Source organism: Pholcus phalangioides, unplaced genomic scaffold (assembly GCF_987345545.1).
Source record: "Pholcus phalangioides strain wild (caught in Gottingen) unplaced genomic scaffold, Ppha-v1.0 ptg000017l_1, whole genome shotgun sequence".
NCBI lineage: Eukaryota > Metazoa > Arthropoda > Arachnida > Araneae > Pholcidae > Pholcus > Pholcus phalangioides.
Window position 1 is genome coordinate 30,492,109 of NW_028301610.1, and position 22,714 is coordinate 30,514,822.

The window sequence follows — 22,714 nt, forward strand, 5'->3', positions numbered from 1 at the left end:
TAGTGTTCTTTCGTTTATCCTTAACGTTTCACCCGCTGCTATGGCATAATCTTCGTAGGTGAAATTACTGACTCTTGTCAGCAACTAAAGACCAAACTGCCTTTGTTTTAGGTGTTTAACGTGCTCGCTGTCCGGTACACACAAAAGAACAAATGTCAACACTAAAAGTTGAGTGTTAATTCTTCTGGCACAGAATACTGTGCCAGATGTAACTCTTCAAAGATACGTTAGAACCGACGTGAATAATCAGAGACATTCAATTTACTCTTGACGTTTTCGAGATGTGTTCTCTCCCGAATTAAACTGAAATCGTACTTGGAGATAAAAGAACAGAATTTCATTTGGCGGGGTCTTAGGCTGAAAGGCACAATCAATGCACCTTTATTGCTTATAAGGTGTGAAGAGCATTATATGGATTTCTCTATGATTGGCTTCGATGTGATACCGTAAGTATAAACAACGATAAATATTGAAAGCATATGGACAAGAGATGTTTGTAGACCTTTGTTAACCCTCTATGGTTCACCCCTCCCTCTAAAAACGTATTAAAAAAAATCTGACAAAAACGGATGTTAATAGGTACCTACTGTTAGCAGATTTTTCATCAAAACAATTCATCAGCACAACAATTTAATTAATAACAGTGAATTTTTCAATTAGCTAAAATAGTTGATTAAGGGTAAAATATACAGTTTGCCTTGTTTTTAATGTTGTCTATAAACAGGTAAAATCTTGTTTTAGCGACGTTGAAAAGTTTTTTCCTCTTAAAGTTTATTTCCAATCACCCTTGATTTGGTGCGATTTTATAAATCTTTTTGAACATGTAAAATTTCAGCAGCTCTCAAAAATGACACCAACAAGCAATGAACTCTTTCTTCTAGATAAAAAACATTGTGCTTATATCTGTATTTTGCACTGAAAAGACACTAAAAGATGCACTTTAATATATCAAAAAAATTGAAAAACGAAATTTCTACTGTATAATGAGTTTTTTTACTTTACATTTACCATTTATCTTCAAATATACACGGGACCATAGAGGGTTAACTCACTTAAATTGTGTTTTTGGTTCTCATAAAACATAAGTGTTCGTCATTTTACCCCATCATGGGGTAATCATGGATAAAATTATGTATGAATTAATGAAAATATCTGCCTACAAATTTTATTTTGTAATGATTACAATATAAACCATGAGAAAAATTGATACGATTCCCTATAAAAACCCCAAAAATTGTATGTGTATGTTCATTATCATATTCTACTGAGCAGAGGTATTTCCGTTTTAAATTTGTTAACTTATCCCGGTTACCCTAAATAGGAAAATTACTTTCCAGGACAATGAATACTTGAAAATTTTGAGATTTCATATCATTAATTCATATATGTGTACACACAGTAGCTATTTTATAAATCAATAAATTCTTTACATTAATGCGAATGCACTGTCTACTGAACAATATTTGTTTGGAAAACCAAGTTGAATATTACTTTAATCCTTATTAATGAAAACAAAGCCGTCATATGACATGAAACCCTATCAAAATAAGACTAATCCTAAGCATTAACTAATCCTAAACAACATGTCATAAACGTGAAACATAATATTCACACGTTTTTACCAAATAAAAATATGTCTTAGAAAATTTTGTGGAATCGCGATGATTCTAAAGTTTTGAATTTTTCTTTTCACACGGTAAGAAACATTTTGTTTCCAAAAAATAAGCATGCTATCAAAGATTATATACATATATGACACGACAATATATCAATTCTGTGGTGTTTGGTCAGAACATGATAACTCCAAAAAATGCCTTTTTGAACTATAAGTAACCTTCCTAATTATAATTGCTTAGAAGTGAGATAAATGCACAAATACGTGCGTACGGCTAAACAACATGCTGATGTATGATATTTTTATTTGTATTTGTGTGTATGCTTTATTTCTGGTTTTTAAATGACAATGAAAATGCTTATATCTCGAAAATGTGATTTTGGAGTTATGTTCTGACCAAACACCACAGAATTAACGTATTGATGTCATAATTTTTTTTTTTTTGCATTTTATTTCTGTAAAAAAGGGTATTTAATGAAATCATTAGAAATCAGGCCATACGCTGTATTGTCTTTGCGAAACATAGAACAAATCAACTTCGTTCTCACCAACTGTGTTATATGTATATATTTTTTTTTTGCCATGATTCTTTCGTCTGTTAAAGCTAAACCTTTACAAAAACCAAATTTTGTATCCTTTAGAAATAAAAAAATTCGCAATTTAATAGCTAAAATATATTTCGTAAAACTTGCATTTGAAATTGTAGCGGTGGAGCGAATTTCGATCAACTACAGAAAAAAACATAAAAATAAAACAATACACACATTTTATAATAAAAATATAACCAGAAAAAAAATTCCCAATATTGATCTAATCCACATTATCAAATCCATAAAATTGTAGAACTGCATGGATTTATTTGTGTGTGTGTGTTCAAATAGCCATATTTCTAGTTACAAATTTGGCTATAATCATATGACAGTATTGACATATTGATTGGCATATTTCGTATATTAAAAAAATCGATAAGGTTTATATACAAATCATCTTTAACTATTGAATTTATCTTCTCTTCCTGGTTTATCTATTGGATTTATTTATCTTCTCATCCTGGTTTATTGGATTTATTTATTTTATCATCCTTGTTTATCTATTGGATGTACTAAATTTGTTTATCTTCTCATTTATTGTTTACATCCTGTTTGTTTTCTCATTCTCAGTTACATATGACCACTTATCTCCTGATTTACGAGATATGCACTAAATTTGCACATTTGCCCTCATTCTTGTTCACGTATTCGCTTTGTTTATTCCCCCATTCTTAATTACATATTAGCTTCATTTACTTCATTTATTCCTTTATTCTTATATAAATATATTAAAGATATGTAAACTCTAACGTCTTATGGCTCACAAATGAAATTAAAAACCGGAAAGCTTGTTTTCAATCCCATTTTTGAGTCCTCACACGTTGAAACTTGTTTATCTTCAACTTGTGTGCTCAAAAAGTAATTATTTAAGTTTACATTCTTCGTTCATCACCTAAATCTTATGCATTTGATTTGTTTACCCTTTCATTCTTATGTATGGACTCGATTTATTTATCCTTTTATTCTTTAATTGCACCCGATTTATTTACACTTTCATCATTGTTTATATATATATATATACTATATATATGTACAAGTTTTTGTTTATTTGTTTACGCTTTTATTTTTTAAGCTTTGTAAACTAGAACTACGAAACAAAATAGAACATGATATTTGTTCTGAAGTTCTACTGGAAATGTATTGTTGAAAATTTTTATGATATATTGACAAGACTATATGTCTTGGTTTCGTATTATAGTATAAATAAAAAAAAATTTTCATATAGATTAAAATGCGACCGAAATTCAACAATATACAGTCTTCTGGGCTCGTACATTGAATATTTAAAAGGAACCGACTGAAATGTTCAATGTGAATTAGTAGGAAAAGAATAATGAAAAACAGGCAATGAGCAAGTAAACAACGTGTGTCTCTGATCAGAACAAGATGGCTGCCAAAAAATTGATAAACACCGAAAGAAGAAGAAATGCCACGTTCCGCTCTTTGCAAACTGATACCATTTGGAAATAAAAAACACAGGAATGCTTTAAATCATGTGATTGAATCGAACTAAATAGAACTTCGCTTTTATCAATTTTGTTCATCTCATTTTTGTTTATGCTTTGTATGCTTTGGTTTTGTTTATCCTTTCTTTCTTATTGATGTATGAGTTATTTATTATATCTTATTTATGTGTATTGCCTATCTTCTCGGCTTATCTTATATATTGGTTTCGTCTATCTTTCTATTTCTGTTTCTGAATTAGTTTTTTTAATCCTCTCATTCTTGTTTAAGAATTGCTTTTGTTTAGTTTCTCATTCTTGTTTAAGCATTGGTTTTATTTAGTTTTATTTAGTTTCTCATTCTTGTTCAAGTATTGGTTTTGTTTAGTTTCTCATTCTTGTTCAAGTATTGGTTTTGTTTAGTTTCTCATTCTTGTTTAAGCATTGGTTTTGTTTAGTTTCTCATTCTTGTTTAAGCATTGGTTTTATTTAGTTTTATTTAGTTTCTCATTCTTGTTCAAGTATTGGTTTTGTTTAGTTTCTCATTCTTGTTCAAGTATTGGTTTTGTTTAGTTTCTCATTCTTCTTTAAGCATTGGTTTTGTTTAGTTTCTCATTCTTGTTAAACATTGGTTTTGTTTATCCTCTCATTTCGGTTTAGGCTTTGATTCTGCTCGTTCTTTCTTTTTTTTACTACCCAAATACAAGCATATAATAGACAAATATATAATCATATAATAGACAAATATACAATCATATAATGCAACAAACTCAAGCATATACCTATTGCATTCCCCGCATTAGCCGGCATGCCACGAAACAGCGAAGGAGACTAGAATGCCGGGAAATTCGAGTCACAGATTCTGGAAAATTCTTAAATATCTTTATTCTAAAAAAAAATCAATACTGTGATTTTTATTGAACCTCGGGTTACCCGGCATGCCGGGAACAGACCAGACCCCAGCATTCAAAAAGCTGGTATCCCTCGAGTTTCAAGGTATACCGGCTAATGTGGGGGCATACGGTTATACACAAACATATAATACACAAATGTACACACATAATATAATCAAACGCTCAGTGACCTCAAGGGACTGGCAAATCCTTCAAGCAGGCCTAAATTAATCAGTTATTGAATATAAAAAATATGCTTGCCCGTGAAGTAGTTTTGTTTCCCTCTAATTTTTTATACAAATACAAATACAACGCCACAACAGGCAAAATGCCCAACGAGGTGGCTGATAAAAAGATGCCCATAAAAATATGGATGTCATATATTTCAAAAATACAGCAACCCAATTAAAATGCAATTAACACAAATTATAAATAATGTATACACATGATAAAATATTATACAACGCCCATAAAGAATACTTATGGTTGTCTTATTCTAAGAATGGATAGCTTCTCGATTTACCCCAACATGTTTATCATATTTCTTTTTAAACGTGTCAATTGTGTTACAATTTACTACCTTCGGGGGTAAGCTATTCCATTTATTAACAACCCTATTAGAGAAAAATTCCCTGCGACACCATAACCTTGCATTGTCCCTCACCAATCGATACTGGTGTCCCCTTGTAAAAGCAGTCGATTGGCGGTGTACTAAAAGTTCATGGTCCATCCTATCCATCCCATTGAAAATTTTGAACACTTCGATCATATCTCCTCGACACCTGCGTTCATCCAATGTAAACATATTCAAAAAATGAAGTCTCTCTTCATAACCCAAGCCCTGTGTGCCAATAAGGACACGCGTAGCTCTTCTCTGCATCCCTTCAACCAAGTCTATGTCCCTCTGTAGGTATGGTCTCCAAAACCTTACAGCATACTCCAGTCCAGTACGAACTGAGCCTCGAAAAAGCGGAAGATGATACACATTTTGATTGATGATTTATTTTTACGTAGCTTCCAAAAAATTAAACACATTTTTGATTGGTAGTTCAAGTCTTCAGTTTTTTTAAAACAGTAGTTGTGTTTTCATAAATAAAATATATAAATAATATAAAAATCGCGCGAAATTATTTAGTGGCTTAAGTTATACTGCCGATCATTGCCAATCGACTATCAATGAACCGATGTTGACGTAGGTCAATTATTATAGCAGGAAACACAACAAACTCATCTATGTTATTCTTGATAAATATATTATTACAGTCATTTTTTGGTTCACAAAAATGTATCAAAGAAATATAAAAAGAGCCGCTTACTTCCTATTATTCATAATAAGTCTAAAATCAATTACTATGCATATTTTAGATTGACAATGTGTATTTAGCATCATCCAAGGTGATTTCAAAATGTGTGGTGGTGATTATGGATTTAGTAAAACTTTGAAATGAATATTTTTCTTTTAGATGATTTCTCCCGATAATGCCACAAATGCTTGTCATAGAGGATTTCGTCAAAGTGGATTTTGTCATTCATATGCGCATTTTGATGACGTGTGTTTCCTGATTGATGAACGTGTATCTTAGTCACGTAAAGAACAAGTATCTTCTGTAAAAATTCTAGGATTGAAAATTTCTATAACTGGTCAACTTGAAAAGTCAATACATATGCAATGCAAAAGGGCACAAAAGCATAACAATTTACAAAACTAATTATTAGTCCAACTAATTCAGTCAGTTTGAATTAATTCTTTGCAAAAATTCATCGATCTACTTTTTCCATTTGTGTTTTCCCATCTTATGTGTTCAATGCTCGGTTTTATGTCCTTCCTAATTTGTTAACGTTATAGCCACATTTGGAAACATTTCAGTGCAAAAACTACTTAAATAGCTTATCAAAACGATCTGTGCTAAAACTATAACATCCTCTTTAAACATGTTATTACAATACCCACACTAAATTTTTCTGTACCTCATTCCGATGCATATTAGATACTTTTTCCAACACAAAACTTTTGTTTTCTGTTATTATTTTTAATTATGAGAGTCTAACAAACAACCTTATTTTATTAATTTCATCTCCTTCTGTGCATTCACGGATTTGCAATGAAAATTTCTTATCATTTTGGTTTCCTCGTCCCATTAAACTATTTTTGGGGGTTTTATAGTAGCTAGAAATTTAGTTACAAAGCAAAATTCACAGAGAGAATTAATTTAGAGTTCTGATAAGAGACTAAGTAAGTCACTTCAAATAGTAGTACCAATAGAAAATTACTTTTCTTACATAAAAAAAAATTAATTGTTTGAAAAACAAAAGAGATAAGAACTCGAGACAATACACACGGTCAGTCGATGACCACTTATAATGGGTACATTCCCCAGCATTAAACTGCAATGTAAACCACCAGTAATTCTGGGTATTTGCTTGCTCTCAAATATACCACTGTATCAACGTGTCTTTGTATCAACTTTCTGCCATCTACCAAATTTGTTTTGTTTATCCTCTCGTTTTTGTTTATTCGTTGTGAAGCTTAAAACCTAATTTTTGTATTGTCTTGTTATTGTTCAACTCTATGTATTGTTTTGTTTGACGCCTTACTGTAGCTTAGTCATTGTTTTGTTTGACGCCTTACAAATACAGTCGATCCCTCTTATAACGTTCTTCAATAAACCGTGACTAAAAACGTTACAAGCGGGAAATGTCTATAAGAATTATAAGACATAGTTTTACACCGACCATAACTTTATGTTATTTTTAATTTATTAACAGACAATAAGGTACATATAGAGATTTAATAAGAAGCAAATATTTGTTATAATCAGTCAAACTATACCAGTTTTCCTTCATAATAGTCAAGTTTCCGTAAAAACTGGATGACATCACATGGCACATTTTCTTGCTTTTCCACAAAAAATCGAAAAGGTTCCGGTCCTTTAGCAGCTTCTGCAAACGTTGCAACTGATGGTGACTGTGGTTATCATCTACAAATTTAAGTGTTTTTATTTTTTTTTTCCTTTAAACTTGAAGCTTTTCTTTCTAACTTGATCTGAGACATTTTGACTCGAACTGTGCTCGGCAAAATCTAACGATGTTACTGCTTTATTTTCCGAAATTTTAAAGGTCATGAAAGCATGGTATTGGCTGTTCTGTGAAGAATTAAATTCCAAGAAGTACAGTTGGGAAATAATATTTTTCTTCTCTGAAAAAAACCGCTTTCAAATGCTACTTGATGCTGGCACCTGAAAATCTGTCAAGTTGTTTCTGTTTTGTGTCCATGTTACTCTTTTGCGGCTTGATTTTGTATCAATAGATTCAGATGTGGATGAGAACGACCGCCATTTATTCCTTTGTTACATGCAATCGTCTATAAAACCAATTGTGAGCTGTTTTGTTTAACTTGTTACTGCCCATTGTTTTCGTTCAACGCTTTACTCTAGCTTATGAGCTGTTTAGTTCAAAAACCTTACCGCAGATTTTGCGTTGTTTTTTTAACGACTTTCTGCAGTTACAATTTATGCATTCCTTTGTTTAAAGCTTTGTTGTGGTTTATGGATTAGAAACTTTTTGTAATTTTATTAAAAAAAAAAAAATTGCACATATATATCTTCACTGCGTAATTTAGTCTAAAACTTTGATTTTTTCAAGGTCCTTATACACTCCTATATAGTAAAGTTTTGTCAGTATGTTAGAACTCCATGACAAAAGTTTTCACCGTTCCGAAATATTTCAAGATACAGAAATATTACTAATTAATTGCTAATTTTAAGCATAAAATATTCCAGTTCTAATCAATAAATTAAGAAAATGCTGAGCCGAGCGTAAAGACAAAATTACTCATTTTTATAAACGTTCTATTTATGTTACTAAATTTCCAGTTTTTGCATCGCTTCTGGAAGGTCAAAAGAGATAGGAAAAAAGGCAGGTAGTGTATATACAAACAGCCGATATCTTTGCATCATAACATCGAAAAACATACAATTTTTATGGTGGGAAGAGGAACAGACTATATCCCGCGTAATCAGGAAAATATCTATTGGTCCCTTCTTGGTAGGTGGGTCAGAAATATGAGATGGACGGATTCTGCTTTTCAACGGCTCTATTCTTGCTGACAGGTCCCTACCACAAGGAATCACAAAAGTAAGCAAGGTGAGAAGATTGTACTTTGAAAAACAACTTATTCTCGTACTTTCAAGGGAGAAAAAAGTTCTCATTGGTAAAGGGACGGACCTCCCCTGCATCAATTTTTCATATGTCTGAACCACCCAAGAAGTAGTGAAGAAAACTATGTTTCAAGGGGAAAAAAAATGAATTCTAGCTGCTATAGATGTCTAGATGCAACAGCTATTTCAAGTTTTTTTCTTTCTTTTGTATAGTTGGCTGATGGCCATTCTTCCTACAAATAACATATTTTTCTACAGGTTTTATATTTAGAGAAATCGTAGAAAACCCTAGATTTTCGAAGAAAAATGCAAAGGAAACCTATCTTTTTCTGTCTCTTTTTTCGTCCTCTCCCATAGCCGAAACGAAGCTTCTTTGAGGAACTCAGTTGTCAGAGCATCTGTCAAATTGCGGAGCGAAGCACTTTTCACAAGTAAACTTAACAATAAGTCACGTTGGAGAGAGTTGCGAAGACAGAAACATCTTTTGAAAAGTTTTCACGTAACTGTTGTCACCTTTACGTTCGAAAACCTCCACCTAATTAGTCTATGGCTTGTCCCTCAAACAACCAATATGAATCCTTGTCACCTTTTCTCTCTTTGCCTTCTCTTTCTTGAGCATAAGATATTGTTGGAGAAATAAAAGATTCCTACATATTCGTAGAGCAATGTCGAATTCGGTTTTCTGTTCGGATGTTTTTTTTCTCTCTCTACCCTCGCCAACATGTTTTTTTTTTTCCCAATCCTTAATGGTAGACATGTTCTTGTTAAGTGTGGGAATTTATTGTTGACGTTTGACGAAAACGACTGGGGAATTTCTATTCCTCTAAGGACAATGAAGCTGTATTCTATATTTTATGTATGTAATCTGATTATCTTGATCACGAGTGAGATCGACATAGGTAGAATTCACTGGCATTCAAATTTGAATAATATTTTATGAACCATCGTTAACAGAAATTTTGACAAATATATTAACTAGGACTGGTCCGATTCATCGGTCAATTGCTAATCCAAGTTAATTGACTCAATCAATCCAATTAAAGTTCAATTAATTTTTTTATTAAACGCTCATAATTTATTTTGATTTCTTTGACGAAACCGATTAGATGTCTTAAATCATATTCCTAGATATAACATACAAGTGGATATAACGAAAACTGGTGATTTCAGTTTTAAATTGGATTTGGAAGACAGGATCAAAATTTGTTGTCTCTCGTATTCGGGAAAAATCAGCCCCCTCCACCCAATATTATTTAGGAGCAGTTTCTAGGGAAAAAGTAACAGTATGTGAAGATCAGAAGTAGTTTCGAAATCAGTGACTAACCTAAAAATGACTGATTTTCTAAAAAACGATAAGATCATAATGAAAAAATTCCTGGATCCGACAAAAATGTTCAGTCTTACTTTGAGCTGCAACATAAATTTCTTAATATACTCTAATATTTGTTTAAATTTAACGAATAGTGAATGAAATAAATAAAATATATTTTTTAGCATCGATTAATAAAGACAGTTACCTAATAAGTTTATATCACATTTAAATTTTGAAAATATTCGATTAAAATTCAATTAATCGATTAAAACTTTTTTGATTAACCAGTCGAAAATGTCAATCGATTTCCAGCCCTAATATTAAATGTACAGAAGTCAATTGAAGAATATATTCAATGGAAAGAGCGGAATCGAATATACAATAGAGTCGTATGTAACGAAGTCATTTTGTCCCATCAAAGAGTAGAGAAATAATCATCCAGATCAAACTCGTGCATCAGTGAACTATCGTCAAACGGTGCTTGCTTTTTGGTCGGATAAGTCCTTGCATGGTTAGATATTATGTACATACTGTATTATCATCCATTCCGAAATGATTACGGAAGTGGATAAACAAGGACGAAATTCAAATGTCGAAAATTTATGTTTTTTGATTAAGAGCAGCAGAAACGCATCAAAGACTGCATTAGGTAATAAGAGAGAACGTCTCGAGTAAAACATGCAAGCAGAATTGATCCCGCTGTTTGAAATATAGTTAATGGTAAGTCACGAAACATAGCGGCCCGTTTAAAGTATGGTGATTGGAAAATTACAGAACATCTCGACTGTTTAAGGAAGTATGGTGACTGGGGAGTCGCAGGACATCGCGGTGGTGATTACAAAAGTAGACTTGAAACTGAGAACAGGGCAGAAAAGCCATAAAAGATGTTTCCACTCATTCGAGGCGGTGGCCCACGATGTCTTTTGTCTCATACTGTGGAATCCTCAAAACCGGGTTCGTCGGTATTGTAACAAATAAAATAGAGATGGACAAGAAAAATGTAAAAAAGAGTTGTCACATGAACCAAGCCCAAAGCAGATGGTAGCTCGTGTGGATAACTGCAAAATGAACTTACCAGCCTATAAGCAACAAAGCCATTTGGATAAAAAAAATGTGACCGTTAACAAAATGACCATTGACAGGATATTTATCTCATTCGAATGAAGAGCGGGTTTGATGTGAATGACATGAAAAATTTTCAGTATGGAATAAATATAGATGGCAGCACTGAAAAATCAATCACAACACTACATACGCACTCAGACTGTTAGGTACACACACAGTTACACTTCCGGCACAACTCACTAGGTAGTAAATCACCTATAGATGGTGATAGACCTGAGTTGTGCTCAGTTTGAAAGAAAGAAAGTATGGAGTAAATTAACAAAAATTTTAGTGTTCCGGTAAAAATTTCGTTTCTTATAAAAATCCGTTATATAGACACACTACTGTATTATAATTGATAATATTAATAACTATAATAACTTCAGTTTCCATTGCTGTTTAGAAAGTCATGCCACTCCCTCGAGGGTATGAGAGTGAGCAGTCTTTAAGAAGCTTTTCAGGATGGTCACTGGTCATTACTCCACTGTTGTTTCCGTTTTTTCCACCCCGAATGAGAATGGCCATTTGACTTAATGATAATATATTAAATATAGAAGTATACAAATACATTATATTAAATTTATCAACATGCCGTAGCATTGCGATCGTTCAACGTATGGTTACTGAGAAGTCACGGAACATCGCGGACATGCAAATTATGGTTACTAGGAAGTTAGAGAACATCGCGGCCGTTTAAAATCTGATTACTGAGAAATCACAGAATATCGCGACCATTCAAAGTATGAGGAAAGGGACGTCACAAAATATCGTGATCATTTAAAGTCTGGTTACTGGAAAGTCATCAAAAACATCGCGGAGGTGATCACAGAAATATATTTGAAACTGAGAACAGAGAGATAATAATTAGTATTCTTAGTTTAAGGCATATATAGCTTCCTAAACTTTCTTCTCCATGTTTTTCTCATGGCTCTCCAACTCAAGGCAATCCATAGGATCCTATACTAAACCAATAACTTCTATCGCTCTCTCTCCACGGACTATTTCATCTCCCCCAGAGGAGCGATGTTGCCCACTTGTAGAAACATTGGTGTGTGATTTAAAGCAGTGGTTCTCAACCGGGGGCCCCTAGGATATTCCATGGGGCCAGGGATGAAAATCTCGCAAAAGGGGTGTTACGGCTGCTGATAAGGGGGGCCACGAAGAAATTTGTAAAAAAAGAGTGATCAAAAAAATTTAATTTCAAACATGTTTTTTCGCAATTTTTACCTATTTCAGTAACATTAACAAGAGGGAGGGATAAAACAGCATTTCATGTAATATGGGTGATATATATTACATGTTAATATTTTTACGATGTACGTACGTTGCGGGGCTGACCGAGTAGGCCATTACATAAACTAAAGAAGAAACTTCAGCAAAATTGGAGTAACTGGAGTAACTGAAAGTAAATATATACAGTCGAATCCCGTTTTAACGAATACCGATATAGCGAAAATCTCGTTTTAACGAACACTTTTCTGACCCCCCCCCCCAAGATAAGTTTACATAGGAACAATGCAAAATTCTGGAATTTCTTTACAACGCAATTCCGTTGTAACGAAGTGATTTCCCCGGTCTCTTGGAGTTCGTTATAACGGGAGTCGACTGTACATATACACCGTAATTAAAAAAAAAAAAAAGTTCAAAAGTATCAAGGAAACATTTTATTTTCTGGATATTATGCTGAGGTGAACTCGGAAAGAAAAGTCATCTTGTCTCCGCCGGGACTCGCACCCAGGCCCTCTTGCATACCGGGCAAGCATGCTACCATCTACACAGGCTGCCCAGGCATCTTTCCCGGTATGCAAGAGGGTCTGGGTTCGAGTCCCGGCGAAGACAAGATGAATTTTCTTTCCGAGTTCACCTCAGCATAATATCCAGAAAACAAAATGTTTCCTTGATATCTTGGGCTGAGAAAAAGCCATCTATCTCTCTAAAATTTCAAAAGTGTTTTTCTATGTTAAGAGAGGCTACTAATGCCTCTACTTCAGCGCCTCACGACACAGTGCGTGAAATTAGGAAGGCAGATTCATGTGTCTCCAGTGGTGTAGATGGTAGCATGCTTGCCCGGTATGCAAGAGGGCCTGGATTCGAGTCCCGGCGGAGACGTGATGACTTTTCTTTCCGAGCTCACCTCAGCATAATATCTGGAAAATAACTGTTTCCTTGATATCTCTGGCTGAGAAAAAAGCCATCTATATCTCTCTAAAAAGGTGTTAGTTGAACCTTGTTTTAGGTACTTTTAGGTACTAGAATTTTGTAAAGCATAAACTTAAGTTTATTTAATAAATATATGACATGCGATTTACATTTCATATCTTGGTCAATATGCAAACCTAAATATTTTATTGTACTGATTTGCTCTAGATCTTGACAAGTGCAAGAAAAATCATTGTTGCAGTTGATGTCATGGAAAATGATGTTTACGCTAGATTGGTTAGTGGGATTTAAAGAAAAATTTATAAACTCTCTCTCTCTTGGTTTTAGTAACATTAATTTGGAGGTGAGGTCATTAGCGCGGAATCAATTTCTTACTTTTAGGAGATCATATTTTGGAGAGATTGGTAATCAGAAGCAGAAAAAAGAAGAGCCGTGTCATCCACGAACGCAATTACTTCACCTTCATTATAAAGTTTACAAAAATAATTAATGAAAATAGTAAAAAGAAGTGGGCCGAGTAAACTAATGATTGTTGTTGACCATTTCAAACCATTTGTTGACCATTCATCGACATTCTTTTGAGTGCTAGTTATAGTGATGGTAAATTTCTCGCATAGGACAAATTATTTTCATGGTTCCAACTCCAATTAATTCTCATTAAGATTTCCCGTTTGAAGCGTTTTCGCACTTACAATGTTTTCCATGCCTTTTTTTTTAAGTTATAAGTGGGGTCCACACACTGTATTTCAATGAATTTATCACAAAATTGCAATTGTTTTAATTACATCTTAAACTTTTCGATATAAAAACAATACATGAGAAAAAGAAACCACGAGATTTATTTTTTTAAAACTATATTGCTGTAAGAAACTGTAATTGACATAAAATTAATGTAGGTGAGTGATAATCATTAGTAATAAACCGTAAAATTCTATTTTGAATAGAAATGATTGGCTGAAGATTAGTAAGGTAGTCGCTGCCCCTAGAGCAAGAAGACGGTACATTAGATTCAAAGATTGAATCTAATGTACGGTCTTGAGTTTCAATCAATTCTTAATGTACTTTGAGTTTCAATCTCAACTATTCGTACGCTACGAATACTTGTAGAATACATACTCAAGTATTCTACACAATTTAGCACAGGAAAAACTAATTTTAAACATATTTTAGAAGGTCTTATCATCATTTAGTTTGCTGTTTGGTTTCTTTATTTAATCAAAGCAGTTAATGCATCGAGACTTCCTTTAAGATTCACACCACCAGCAACTCTTTGAAGGTTTTTAACCGATATTGTGTGTACATATTTTCTATTCACAGATCTGAGTGCTGTAGTGGTGGGTTGGTAAGATACGGTATTAGAGATGGGAAGAGTTCAGGGTACATGAGTTCAAACCCACCCGCGATGCGAGGATCCGGGTTCGAACCCCACAGTGGTGGTCGGCTGAAGTTGGTTTTCTGTGGTTCCCAACTTCAAGGCGCAAATGCCAGCTGATCTCCCCCGTTAAAAAGTCTCACCACAGAGAGCAACAGTCCTACAACAATAAATCATTCAATCATAACACTTCACTCATAGTTAGAAAAACTGGTGGCAGATGGCAGCACTACACATAACAAGCATTACAGAGAAACAAAAAAAAACTTCACGCCAGGTTTCACTACAGGTACACGCACATTCCCGCATGTACCGATTCGTTGGGGGTTCCGCGGCGGGGAGGGGGGTGTGGGTGGGGTGCATGTGTGGTGTAGCAGTAGTAGGTAGGGCCTCCAAAAAATGACTCGGGATCCATGATGTTCTTAAGTCAGCCACCTCGTTGGGCAGTTTGCCTGTTGTGGCGTTGTATTAGTATTTGCAGAATCCCAAATAATTTCACAATGCCCCCTTTTAGTACTCTGCAAGAACAATGCTGTGAACATTAAAAAAATTTCTAAAAGGGCGTATGGCCACTTTTCAAACTATTTAACCCTTACAGCGGAAATCCCGAGATATCTCATCAAACTTGATCTGCTGCATTTCGGTCACCCCGACATATCTCGGGTTCTTAACACGCTTTCATTTGCAATGTGGCAGTCATAGTGCGAATCAGGAAAATTTTAAAAAACTACTTAAAAGGTTAAATCCGTTTATTTGATATTCGTTGCGTCTGCTTACTTCTCGGAAAAGTGCAATAAATTTTCACTTTCAGAGAGAGAAATGCCCATAAATAGCTCAATGTGTCTGTTCGCATCAGTCACATTTATAGTTTATGATTTTTGCATTGATAATATGCATGCATCTTCAAATATTGTGTGGATTTGATTGTTAGGAATGATGGTCATAGATTCCAAAGATTTGGGGTTCGAGTCGAATTGAAAATGTCAAGTAATTGAAATCGTGAGTCGCATAAATCGAATCGTAAGTCGAATAATATTTCAACGTATGGGAATGAATCGTCAAATGTCTCATAAATGTGAAAGTCATGTAACTGGGAGACTTATAAATGGGGTCTCACTGAGGCGCGGATCCTCTTGCGAACAAGTGGAATTAATTAGCATTTACGCACAACAGAGCCCCTCTTGGCCATTCTCTTCCCCCCACCCCCTCTGTTTCATTTATTTCCTTCCTAAATCCGTTAATAAATCCCTAAATCCTGAATCAGTTATAAGAAGGACTGTTTTTTACATTAAATTATTGAAATTCAACTAATTTAGCGCAAAAAAAATGTAGTTTGTTTTGGAATATTTCATCTCAAACTATTTTTTACGTGTATATACAGGCTGCATAGGTAACAGGGCGTATGGTATTTTGCTGGTGAACCGTTGATCTTAGAGGCATTTTTTTTTTTTTTTTTGGTTGGTATAAGTAGAGACAGGGCAACAACTTTGTAATTGGATTCTATCCATGAGTACAGGGTGTCCGTATAAAAAAAATTACAATTTTTATTTTAATAACTATACAACCCCTTGCAAACATGAATGATATGTCTGACTCCTACACGTTATTTGGATACTTTTTCTAATTGGAAGTACGCCTCTAGGATCAACGGTTCGCCAGCGAAATACCCGACGCCGTTACCTATGCACCCTGTATATTAAATGTAGTACGGACTGTGATGTGTGAAATATTGTGTTGTGTTTAAGCCAACTCACACGTCGCTTCGTCCTCCATTTGGAGGTAGCTTGCCATCCAACGGGACATCAGATTTTCACGATAAATACAAATCTCACCGAGTTGAAATTAGTCACCAAATAATATTATTTGAAAACTGATTATTTACAACTTCGAATTTGTTTAAAATTCTGATAATGAATCATTATACGTTCACAAGTGCCTACATATTTTGTTACTGCGTACATGATTTCTCTGAAATGAAGGGTTCAAACAAATATTTTAAAATTCCTCTCACTTATTTTTTTTTTAAACTCAGAGTATGGCTACAATATGAACCTATATCCTTGATATATGTATTATTATTGGCGTACGCGAAGACGGAGGGAGTGGTGTTGTTATAACATCCTTGAGCCGAGATTATAGTGTTATTTTGCTGGAAAAAACGCAAACAGCCCCCCTCCCCCCTTTACCTCAGAAGAAAAAAAATTGAAACAGTTACTTGATGGAAGCATTTTATTTTCTGGATATTATGCTGAGGTGAACTCGGAAAGAGAAGTCATCTTCTCTCCGCCGGGACTCGCACCCAGGCCCTCTTGCAGTCTCTACTTCAGTGCTTCACGCCACAGTGCGTGAAATAAGTAAGGCAGGGTGGCGTCTCCAGTGGTGTAGATGGTAGCATGCTTGCCCGGTATGCAAGAGGGCCTGGGTTCAAGTCCCGGCGGAGACAAGATGGCTTTGCTGTCCGAGTTCACCCAGCATCTCCTAGAGATAGAAGGCCTACGCAGGCTGCTTGTGACACCAGTAAGTAGTCCATTTTCCCTCAGAAATATTCAGGGAAACAAAATCCCTGCTCGTGCCAGTATCATCGTTGTGAGGAAAAGAAATGATCGGGATCAGAATTGGTGATTTCTATACCCCACATCCAATCACTATGCGGTATTTATGAGCCAATCAGGAAGATTCTACGCCAAAATAAGAAGAAACGAAATAGGATGCTGTGTTTCAAAATGTGGCAAACTTGCTAGGAAGTCTGAATGACGTTTATGGCAAACAGTGTAGAGGCCTTCTATCTCTAGGAGGTGCTGGTTCACCTCAGCATAATATCCAGAAAATAAAATGTTTCCTTGATATCTTGGGCTGAGAAAAAGCCATCTATCTCTCTAGTTACTTGATGATTTGATACATTGTGCCGTCTTCAAGTGCAAAGTTTACATTGATTGAAAATAATTTATTGTATTTTTATTGGAGTATATTTTGTGGCCAAATAGTGTTGCAAACGGACATTTTGAGGACTTTAACACGCCCGTGACTTCAAACCTAATTTTGTAAAAATGAACTAAGCAGCATATTTGCAGATCATAAGGTCATCCTCGGTGCAGTTCCGCATAATTTAAATGCGTTATATAATTTAAGCCCACGGTATATTTTCAGTTCACTTAGTTAAGTGACCCGCGGCCCATTCCAGACGTCTTGAGTTGTCCGGTATACAGTTCTACAGCACTTGAGTGACCTACGGCACAGTTCCAGAGCATTTAAATTGATCCGCGACACAGTTCCAGAGCACTTAAGTGGCCCCAGACACATTGCCAGATTATTCAAGCAACACATTTCTAGATAACTTCAGTGACCCGCGACACAGTTCCAAAGCACTTAGGTGGCCTACGGCAAGGTCTCCACGTACTACAGCAGAGCTCCTAGGCTAGGATCTTTGACGGGCCCCAGTATAGTGAATTTATAGTGTGGAAAAATGAAAAAAATATGACAAGAATTATGTCCCGGGACCTCGGGCTAAACCCTTGTCAGCCCCAATCACTCAAGTGACCTGCGGCACATTTCCAGATCACTTAAATGACCTGCGGCACACTGTTTCAGATCATCTAAGTGTCCCGCGACCCGTTTCCAAACCAATGAAGTGGTCTGCAGTCTCTAAAAAGTTGGGCACCCTTTGTTATAGATGATTCATGTTCATGAAACCAGACTTTGCCCTGTCATCGTTTTCATTCCGTTTGCATTTAATGTATTTCGAATTATGGTAATTTTTCCAGTGTTGGTTTGCTGATAACTATTGGTTATGCACAGGAGCTGTTATAAAAGTTCACATCAGAAATCTTTGGTGTCCCAAGAACGCATTAATTCATTTTAAATTGATTCCTATTGGTTTCACAAAAAATTCGGTTTACGAACGGACTTCAGGAACGAATCAAGTTCGTAAACCAATTGTTGACTGCACCTGGAACTACGCGAATTTCCCATAAAATACGGGACAAATGCGATCCCACTCATGCGGTGTCTGCCTTATTGTTTTACACACATTACTAGTCCTTTGTTACAGAACGGTTGAGAAACGCTGAAGTAGATAATAATGATTATATTAATACACAATAATAAGTCCCGCTTGGACATTACAAGAGGGGGGAGAATTCATGCCAGTGTGAAAAACGTGCCCGAAATGACGACAGCGAAGGCAACATCGATGAAACGTGTTTGCGGTCGGCCCTGTACTCTCTCCCCCTTTTTCCTTTTTTTTTGTTTCCAGGACCAAAACCTTCTCCTATTCTTTTTATTATTATTTCTCCTCCTCCGCTGCAGTTTTGGTGTGTTTTTCTTTCCTTTTTCTCACACTCTGTTAATGAGCATCTCTTCCTTTGGTCTCTTCTGTGTCCGGGGAAAAGCTCCGGAAAAGGGAGAAAGCGATGGGTATAAGTAAAAAAAAAAAAAGAATATATATATATATAGGAGAGGAAAGCTAACGGAAAGCCAGAGCTATACACACGCTTTAGAAGTGAGATCGTTACTGGAAAGCGACAAAGCTAATTGAGCGGCTGAAAGTCACGTTTTCGACGGCACAAAAATATAAAAAAAAGTAGCAAAAGGAGAGAAATAGAACGAAGAACACGCGAGAAAAAAGCACACGGTTTTCCTCCTTTTATATCTTACACTGTATATACATAGATATATATATACAACACAAACCGGAGCTGCTTTTACCTCACCACGTAACATTCCTAAGAAAGGGTATCTTTTCTCGCATCTCAAGACTTCAATTCCCAATCTATAAACCCCTTTGATTGTGTTATTTTGCATTTTTTTTGGAATATTAGTCTCATCATTTCCGAAATAACTAAAAATATGTATATATGTTTTATTTTACTTCAGGAAGACGGATAAAAATTTCAATTCTGCGCAAATATCTCAAAAGTTATACAAGGTGCAAAATATGCCTCTTAAACGTAAGCCTGTAAAACGACTGAATACCTTCAAATGACAAATTTGGTGGATTTGTAGAACTTTTTTTTTTTGAAGAAAATAAAATGGAGCAGAATTTGTACAAGAGTAGCACCTGTGATGAAAGAAGACGTTTATAAGGTTATAAGATATGTATGAAGAAAGCTGCTCTTTGTATATATTACTTCCAAAGCCAGAAGTGCGATCAATTAGCGACGGGGCTGGCCAATTCGCGAATTGGCCAAGAGTTTTGGCCGAAGTCCGAATTGCAGAAATGATTTGGACTTTGGCCGGCCATTTCGTGAAGTGGCCAGAGATTCCTGGACAAAGCTCGATGTGCTGATGTAACACGGCCCTGTAGGAGCCAAATCCATTTTTTTAATCGCCAACATGTGATATATGCTATATAAAGTATATAGCAGCTGTATTGAATTAGCTCCATGTGACGAGGAAAAAAAAAGAGTAAAATTTCAGAGAAAAAAACTATAAAGTAGTTATATAAAAATATAGATTTTTTTCTGCCAAATTTTGGAGAAAAAAATTATTACCGCATCATAACTGCGGTTTGATGGGTTGCCATAACGAACGTGGACATAATTATCACGAAAAAATACGCCAACTTGACGATGATTCCGAATCATGTCTTTTGATATCGGACTTTGGCCAGGGATCACCATCCACTTCGCGAACTGGCCGGGTCGATATTTGACGAAATTGACAGTAACATATACAAATTGTCTGACAAACTGGGATATGCCGGAAGATTGAAGTAACATAATGATGGTTCTTTTCAAAAAGGGTGAAAGATAAGATATCAAGAACCATCGACAAATCTATTTACTATCCGTAATTTATAAGATCTTTACCAAAGTGTGGACAAATAGGCTTGAATCCACATCGGACGTAGCTCAACCAAAAGAACAAACAGGTTTTCTAAGTCGATTTAGTACAATGGATGACATGCAAAAGATCACTCAATAGAGAGACACAAGGAATACGTATTACCATTGTGTATGGCCTTTGACTCTGTCTTCACATCTGCTGTTGTTAAAGCTCTAGATGCCTCAGGTGGAGAAGATTTACATCAATATCATTAAAAAAATCTGTTTCAAAGCAACTGCAACAATTCATTTGGATAAAGGAAAAGCAAAGATTAAACTTGGAAAAGGAGTCCGACAGGTTGATACTATTTCACCAAAGCTATTTACTGCTGTTTTAGAAGAAGTAACTAGATTGGGATGAGAAAGGAATTAAAATAAATGGAGAATTTCTCAACCACTTACGTTTCACCGACGACATTGTCATAATCAGCAATAATCCAGATGAACTAAATACAAGAACTCGCGAGGGCTAGTATTCGGGTAAGTTTGAAAATGAATCTGCAAAAGACTAAAGTCATATTCAACTCGTTTGCTTCGAAGAAGATTTTTCTCAGCAACACAGAGATTGAAGAAGTACAAAACTATGTATACCTGGGACAAGAAATTACCATGGACAACAGGCTCCTCAATGAAATAAACAGAAGAATCAAGATTGCGTGCAACACTTTTGGCAAAAACTGTGATTCTGAATAGCAACATGACGTTATGCTTGAAAAGCAAAGTATTCAAACAATGGAATGACGGCTACCAGCACTGTGGAGCTAAACATGGACACTCACAAGCAAACCGATACAAAGACTACAGACTGTACAAAAGAACATGGAAAGATATGGCACTACAAGGAAAGAGACGGAAAACGAGTCACGTGGATAAGGAGCCAAACAAAAGTATATGATATCATGGAAAGAGAGTTAAACGTCTTAAATGGAAATGGGCTGGACGTGTTACAAGAAGACAGGATCGCAAGTATTCTGGATTGGTACCCCCGTGGTGTTAAACGTTCTAGAAGGCGTCTACAAACAAGATGGAGGAATGAGATCCGAAAGATGGATGGAGTCATCAGATGGAGTAAAATGAAAACATTTAGCGGAGACCTACATCCAGCAATAAATTGGAAATGGTTGATGATAATAAGAACTTTTATTAAATTAAATTATTTGATAGAATTTTATTCAAGAAATTCTAAAATGTTTTATTCTTATACATGCAAGAAGTTGTAAAAAAATTACAATTGAGAGAGAGAGAGAGAGAGAGCAATGGTTTCAAGATCAACAAACTCTTTTGAAGATACTTTATTGCATGTAAAACTTAATTTTTCTAAAAAAATATTCAAAATATTTTAATGAAAATTTTTAATAGTGTTTCAGATCATACCAGCTAAGCAGCGAATTCGGCTACGTTTTCAGCATTTAATATTTTACAGGTTTTTAAAAATAAAATATTGGACTTTTTGACAAAATTCCCGTATTTTTTTACGGAAATTGATATATTACAAAGAGTATACTAAGAGTACCTTAGAAATTTTAATTCATTGCCCAGACAACTATCGTAGAAACATGTAGTATCAAACTTATTTGAATTTGACAGTTTTTAGTGTACAATGTCTGACGTATTAAAAATAAGTCGATTTCGAGAACCTCAACCCATCACAGAAAACCAACTCCAGCCGACCACCATTGTGGCGCCAGTGGGGTTCAAACCCGGGACCTTGCGGTGCGAGTCTGCCACTATGACCACTCGACGACCACAGCGGAACTTATTCAGACTTAATCTCTCTCTTTACCTGCTTTATTATTCATTCAATAACATGACTGCGAAATTGGCCAATGCAGATGAATAAATGCGAAAATTTTTATTTCTACAACTTTTCCACAAAATTTCGAAGATTTACAATTTCTAAAGCAAAAATAGGTCGTGATTTTGCTGAGCAGAGTTATTTTGAATTGCAACTCGTGAAATAAGAGTTCAACTGACGTCCGTTTCTGAGTTCTGTCCAAAAATTATGGGCCTTATCGACAATTTAGAAGAATCAAACTATATATCCATTTGCGCACGTTTTGTGCAGTAAGTTAGTTAATTTTCCTCATGAACGCGAAAATCAGAACCATTTTTTGTGAAAAGACAAAGTTTGACAAAGGAAAATGATGAAATTGATGAAGAGAGCACAATATTTTGCTGAAGACAGCAGCAGATGAGTTTAAATAAATTTATTTTACACTTGACATTCGACGCAACAAATCAACCCCT

At 35.1% G+C, this 22,714-nt stretch overlaps 1 non-coding gene across 1 annotated transcript; it reads left to right on the forward strand.

The window, feature by feature from the left end:
* Positions 1–17,014: 17,014 nt before the first annotated feature.
* TRNAT-GGU (transfer RNA threonine (anticodon GGU)) lies at positions 17,015–17,088 on the forward strand. The gene has a single exon. It is a non-coding gene; the product is annotated as a tRNA-Thr (tRNA).
* Positions 17,089–22,714: the final 5,626 nt, after the last annotated feature.